Genomic DNA, 7433 nt, shown 5'->3' with positions numbered 1-7433 from the left:
TTGGTTAGAACCATAAGTAAAGTAAAGTCAAAGAATAACACTCATCATATAATATCATAAGTAACCTCAACTCAATGGATCACTTATACAACCATCACATTAGAATGTAGCTATAAACATTATGTGAACTACTATATAGCATTCTCATCTCATGTTATGCTTAGTGAACTTGTTCTTACAACAAGTACCCACATTTTAGTTCAAGTTTACCCAAATTTCAACTTATGAGAACAATTGCTTACTTCATAAGTAAGAACATAACTATGTGCTAACCTCAACAGCTTTTGTCAATCTCCTCTTATTGATAAAGCATTAACTAGGAATTATTTTGGAACATATAGCTTTTATGCAACGATGATCTCATAATTGTAATCTCATTGTAATTCCCTTGTAAAGCCTTTTTTATATTTTAAGGACTTTATTATGTAAGCATCAACATTAAAATATATGTATACAAGCTTAATGATAAAACAATCAAGATATTTATTAGATATCAAATATCAAAGTATCACAAATATGATAATATTTTAACAAAAAATGATTCAGCTTGAAGGGTAAATACCAACAATAGTTTCCCTCTTCTTCACTATTCTAATGGTGATCTCCTATGGTATATGGTCCTTGCTTTCGAATTTCTATTTCCATTGTATCATATCTCTACAAGGTCACTTGCCATTGATGTTGTTATCATCATTTTCGATGTTGTCATGATCACCATTGTTGTCAGTTTCATTGGTCATTGTTGCCCTATCACCTTGCTTTTCTTTCTCTCTTTTTTATCTAAAAATCTTAAAAAATCTCACAACCAAAAGCTTGTATTTCCTTTATGTCTACTACTCTTTATCTTTTGCCTAATTACTTGTACTCTGTGAATTGTGTTTGTTGTTGCGCATTATGGTGTGTTGTTGGCTTTGTGGCTTTTGAGTTAGGCTAGATTGATGGTGTGGAGTAATGGTGAAGGCAGTGAATAACTATTGTGATGTTTGCCTCGGTTGCTTACTCTATGTATGGGTTTACATTTTCATTTTTGGGTTTTTGGTTGTGTTCATATATTTTTTTACTTTTGGAAATTTATTTTTTGTTGGAACGATCTTACTATTTACTGGTTGTTGTTGATTAGGAAGTTTAGGCGAGGGATGATAGAGAGTAGTGTGGGTTTCAGTGGTTGTAAAGTTTAGGGACTAGCTTTTCTTTCAAAGTTCTTTTGATTTGCTCTTAGTAATTCAGCTTTTGAATTTCAATTGGGAATTTTTGCTCATGATTTTTCCTTTTGTTTGTACGTGCTTGAGAAGAGAATGTTTGTTGAAATTTATTTTGTCTTATCTCTTTATAGGTCGGCTTGTAAAGTGGTATAGTATAATTAATGCTCAGTAGGCAAATATGATTAAGGTCGTGGCTTTGGCAGTAATGGTGGAGGTAATGGCTATGATGGTAGTGTTAGATAGGTAATGCTATATGGTATTGATGGATTGGTGATGCTGTGTGGTTACTGTTTTAAGGCAGTAGAAGAGGTTCTAGTCAATGAAAGTTGTAAAGGTGTGTTTCCAATTTTGGCTCAAATTGTGGTGTTGTTGGATTACAATTGTGGTAGTGGTTAAAGTAGTGGAGATAAAGATAGTTGGCAATGGTATGAGGATAGTAGTTTCACCCTTGTGTTTTCTGTGTTATTAACTTAAGCCTTTATGTGAATGTGGCTAATATCAACTCCTTATTGCTACCCCCTTTATGTTTACCATGATGGACTTTATAAGGAATTAGTCCCAATTAGACAAGGATTTAAATCAAAAATGACTTTTAGTTCATATAAGTTTTGGCTCAATCTAATCCCTTTCGAATTCAATATAAAAAAACTTAATCTTTAAAAACAATTTCATCCAAATCATTATTTATTCTTTATAGAAATAATGTAAAATAAATATAAAAATAAAATATCCAAAAGATAAATAATTGAACAAAAAAATTTTAAATAAAATAAAAGAAAAGGAAAAGAAATAAATAAAACAAAAATAAGAATAAAAAATAGACCTAATTTAGACTATGTTCAATTAAGAAATTCAAGCCCAAAGTGTTTATGGTCCAAAGCCAAATAGCAACTCAAATTAAATGGACAATTTTCCAAACCTTGTGAATTTTGAAGTTTGAAAGACTCCTAATAAAAAGGGATGTCTACATTTATAAATAACAGGAGTTGCATGAAACAAATTCAAAAAGGAAGAGGACCAAAAGGATGGCATAAAAAGAGTTTAAAGTCAAAAATTCTCTAAAAAGTTCTTGTTCAAAAAGGAGTTTATGAGCTACTTAAAGTCAGATTTCTAGAATGGCTTAAGAAAGTTTAAAAGAGAACATGTCTCTTGATTGAAGAAGTTACCTTGGAGCTGAAAGAGGAGGTCACATTCATGTTAAAGTCTTCAATTTAAGAATTATAATGATAATTGTTCAATTTATAGTGTTTTACAAGTCCATTTTAGTTCAAAATTTTAAAAAATTGCTTGAATTTGGTATTTTTAATTATGAATTCTTGATTTTAGGGTTTGGTACATGCAAAACATGAAATCCATTGAATGCCATGCAAGATCCAGCCCAGACAAAGACAAGGAATATTTGGCCATGCATAATGGGAGAGTTATAGTTGAATCTAACTAGTAGAAGGATTCTTACATACATTTAGCTATTGAAGAGTTATACATGCACAAGGACTCTTTGATAAAATTTAAAAGAATTTAAATGCAAGATGGACACTTTACAATAGATAAAGGCTAGATTTTTATTCGAGAAAGACTTTTGAAGATTTTATCTTAAAAGTTTGAACTTAGCTCAACCACATCAAGAAAATTGCTCTTGGATATTCAACCTTAGCTGAAATTCCCATTCAAGATTCAAGACAATGACATGGCATGATACATGCATTAAAGACCAATCCATGAAGACATTAGGCCAACACACTGATCCTTAAAGACTCTATGTTGAGTCAAACCATTTTCAACATCAAGATAGAGTTTAATCTTTTAAAAGTTAGAATTAGAGTAAGACTTTGTAATCCTATCCCCTTTTGGCCAAACCTATGGTTATAAATGGGTTGGCTCTCCTCACTTGAAAAGCATTCAATCTCACATCTCTTCTCCTTCTTTCTCTTGTAGTTTCAATTTTCTTAAAGTTTTCTTTATAGTTTTATTTAGTTTGGCTAGGGTGATAGACTAGCCATTGTTCACCATAGTATAACAATCTTGTTTTCTCAAGCTTTCTTTCAATGCAAAATGTATTTACATTCACAAGCTCTCTTTATTTACTTTTCACACTTAATTATTCTTTTCATTACAAGCCTGCAAGATTTTATTTTTATGTTTTCTTTATATTCGACCAATATTCAAATCTTTACAAGTTTATTGTTTTTTGGTTTTTTTGCTTTCAACTATATTTGGCTATTCATGAAACTACCAAGTGGTAATTGGTTAGTTGGTTCTTGGCCTACACAATTTTAATTTAACAATTTCTTTGTTTTCATTGTTTTACTCTAAATAAACCATTCTTGTGATCTGTTTAAATATGAGGCTAGTAAAATATCACCTTTGGTATTTAATTTTGTAACCTAACACACAAATCAATCTTCGTGAGAACAATACTCTACTTACTTTATTACTTGATATGATCTGTGCACTTATAGGCTATATGAAAAGTAACAATCAAGTTTTTGACGTCGTTGCTAGGGATTATGTTGGTGCAAGAAGATCAATATCAATATTGATTTTTACTACTTTGTTTAAATTTGTTTTGATCTTTTTTTTTTATTTGTATGTGCAAATCTCAAAGTGTTTAGCTCTACTCGATAAAGAAATTGAAAGAACCTTTAGGCAATCAAGGCGAAAGCAAACAACCACTCCAATTCTAATGGAAAATGTAGTAAATGAAGGTCACAGAACTTTAAGAAACTATGTAATTCCTAACCATGAAAGATTCCAACCATCTATTAGAAGGTCGACAATACAAACTAATAATTTCAAGATTAGGCCTTCAATAATCCAAATAGTCTAAACTTCTTTTCAGTTTGGAAGATTGCTGAATGATGATCCAAATCTACATTTTTCTAACTTTCTTGAGCTATGTGATACATTTAAATATAATGGAGTTTTTGATGATGCTTTTCGACTAAGATTTTTTCTTTTTTCTTTCAAGGATAAAGCAAAAAGTTGGTTATCTTCATTACCATCTAGCTTTATCACTATATGGGACAATCTAGTCTAAAAGTTCCATGCTAAATTCTTTCCACTAGCCAAAATGACTAAAATGAGGAACAAAATAACCACCTTCCAACAATTTGATGGCGAAACATTATATGATGTATGGGAGAGGTATAAGGAACTGTTACGCAAATGTTCACACGATGATCTCCCACAATAGCTCCAAATACAAATTTTCTATAATGGGCTAACACTACTAATGAAAACAACTTTAGATTCAGCCATTTGAGCAGTTATAATAGGTAAGTCAATAGAAGAAACTTATGAATTAATTAAGAAGATGGTTGTAAATAACTACTGATGGGGAACAAAGGGAAAGGTTTACAAGAAAGTTGTTGGCATATATAAGCTTGACACACTCACCTCCATCACTTCCAAACTATCTAGTCTAACCAAGAAAATTGATGACTTAGGAACCTCATCCCTAATCACCCCTATCAAGCCATCGAAAGCCCATTCATGACTTGTGATACTTTTAAAGGACAACACTTTTCAAATAGGTGCAAATTTAGGGTAGAAATTGTACAATATACTTAACAAACCAAACCCATCTACAATCCTTATAGCAACACTTACAACCTTAGCTAGAGGAACCACCCAAACTTTTCTTTGAACCAAAACCAACCCAACCACTAAAACACCAACCAAAAATCCAACTTTCGCCCAATCCAACATACTATCAATTTGTCCCAAGAAAAGAAATCTAACACTAAGAAAATGCTTACACAACTCATGCAAACTTGATAGGTAATCTACAAGCACACAGAATTGACAAGTAATATAATGATAAGTAAAGTATTATTCCCATGAGAATTGGAAAATAGATAACTCAAGCCCCAAAATTGTATGCTTTTAAACCTATACTTAGAAAAATCAATTAAAAGATATGAAAACTAATCAAATAAAAATCTAAAAACATGCAATACTATGAATCAATACCAAAATAAACTAAACAAGCTATAAATAACTAAAGACATGCAAAACAAAAAACAATATAATAAAAAATTAAAAATTAAAATAAATTAAAACTAAATACCACTATCAAAATCTAATTAACTATAAATAGTATAAACCAAAAGTAATAATGCAAGAAACTAAGCAATACTAATCAAAAGAACCAAAAAAAAAAAAAAAAACTTATAAGAATCAAATATGCAATGCCAAATATAAACCCTAATGAACTAACATGCAAACCATGTAAACCAAAACCTTAATTAAATATAAATGATGCAAATAACTTTGTTTTAATTAAATAACATGCAATTAAACCAAATTAAACTTAAGCAGAAATTAAATCACTCAATATGCAAAACCAGAATGATATAAAACCTTAATCTACTACAATTTATGCAAATCCCCAATCAATAAGTACTAAACTAAATTGAAACAAGATTAATTAAATGAAGAATTAACTAATTATTACACTAAAAATGAAATCAGAAACAATTGAAATAAAAACAACAACACCCAAATTGTAATTATGTCTATTAAACCCTAAATCATGCAAACCATACAAGCATGTGATAATTAAACTTAAATCTAGCCCTAACAATGTAAATTGAATGCTTAAAGATGGTTTAAGCATGTAATTGAATGAACTTAAACAAAACAAAACAGAATGACATGAATTAAACAAGACATAAAGGTAGAATCACAAATTATAAAGATTAAAATCCAAATCAATTGTAACTAACACTTTTTAAGCCAATTTGCATAAAAACTAAGTAAAACATAATAGAAAGAAAGCTTTAAACTAGAATTCAATTGAAGCAAACTTAAAGTAATGTGCATAAAATGAATTGAAAAAGCATAAAACTAAAAGAACAAGAAACTTAAAAATCAAAAGTTTAAATGCTAAAGAAAACTGAAAACAAGAAAGTTATGGATTGGTCTGTCACCTAAACCCTTTTACACCCTCTTCCTAACACTTAAATTATGTATTTATAGGCTAAAAAATCCCCTAGAATGTTTCGTTAAAAATGGGATTACAAGAAGACTTCATATAGTTTCAGTTGGACTTGGTCTTTTTAATACTAGAATGCTTCTTCAATAAAGACTTTCGAAAAAAATGCTTCTAGATTTTTACTCTACCATAATTTATCAGTAGTAACTTATACCATACATAAACTTACCAAAAATATAATCTTGCCAAATCAAAAAAGTATATTTTTAGCCTAGCTTCCATAAAATTGCTTCAAATCCTTCCATCTTGATCTTGATTTTTTCTTCCATAACTTGGCTTGAATTCTTGAAGAGAAATAAAAAATTATCTTCATCCAAAAAAATTCCTAAATGCCCATACAAGTTGTATTTATAACCTATACAAAATCTTATTCCAAGTATAATTAGGAATACTTCTTCACTAAGAAAAAAAATCCAACTCTAAATAGGAAAAGAGAATAGAATTGCTACCTTATCATGCCACATCATCTTCTTTAACCAATAAAAATCTCTTTCAAATGCTATATCATCCCATCAGAATCTCATGCATGTGCACCTATACAAGCTACCATTGACTTCTAATAATGTGAAAGTACAATTCTACCCTTATTTTATGATGAAATTCCAACTTCAATTCTTAGCATGAATTTTCATATTTTTTCTTCAAGATTCATCATGTTAAACTCCATAACACTTGCGAAAGCCAATCTTGAACATTTTTCCTATTCTTGAATTTCAAGATTTTGAAAAAAATTAAGAACTTCCAAGAACATCTCAATTATCCATAATATGATTAAGAATCATCAAAGAAACTTCAAGAAACTTCAATAATTTTCAAAATTGCCAAGAATCATTCTTTTCTAAAAAAACAAAACCTATAAAACAAAAAATTCAACCATTTAGGAGTAAAAAGAACATTATTTTGCTAAGAACTAAGCAAAAATCAACCATAAAAGGACTAGAAATAACCCTATCAAATAGACTTGTCAAAACCCATAACATCACCATCCAAAGCCAAGCCACCTCCATAAAAACCTAGAAATTATAATAGGCCAATTAGCCAATGCCTTAGCTAACCACCCATTAAGATCCTTGCCTAGCAATATTGAGTCCAACCCTAAGAAACCAGGTAAGAAGTTGTGCAATGTTATATGTTCCTGTGGTAAAAAAAGGTCTTACTTTTCTGAGAATGAGGATGATTTGATGGATGATCATGTAGTGGCAAATTTGCCAAGGTTTGTAAAAAGGTTTAAAGAG

The 7433-nt window shown here is 30.0% G+C and overlaps 1 non-coding gene across 1 annotated transcript; it reads right to left on the bottom strand.

Moving 5' to 3' along the window:
- Positions 1-4278: 4278 nt before the first annotated feature.
- On the bottom strand, positions 4279-4385 carry LOC149520012 (small nucleolar RNA R71). Its single transcript, XR_016335665.1, has one exon. It is a non-coding gene; the product is annotated as a small nucleolar RNA R71 (small nucleolar RNA).
- Between the last annotated feature and the right edge of the window lie 3048 nt (positions 4386-7433).

This window comes from Durio zibethinus, chromosome 2 (genome assembly GCF_047325235.1).
Source record: "Durio zibethinus cultivar Kanyao isolate XHJ-2024 chromosome 2, ASM4732523v1, whole genome shotgun sequence".
Lineage (NCBI taxonomy): Eukaryota > Viridiplantae > Streptophyta > Magnoliopsida > Malvales > Malvaceae > Durio > Durio zibethinus.
This window is presented reverse-complemented; position numbering and strand designations above follow the sequence as displayed.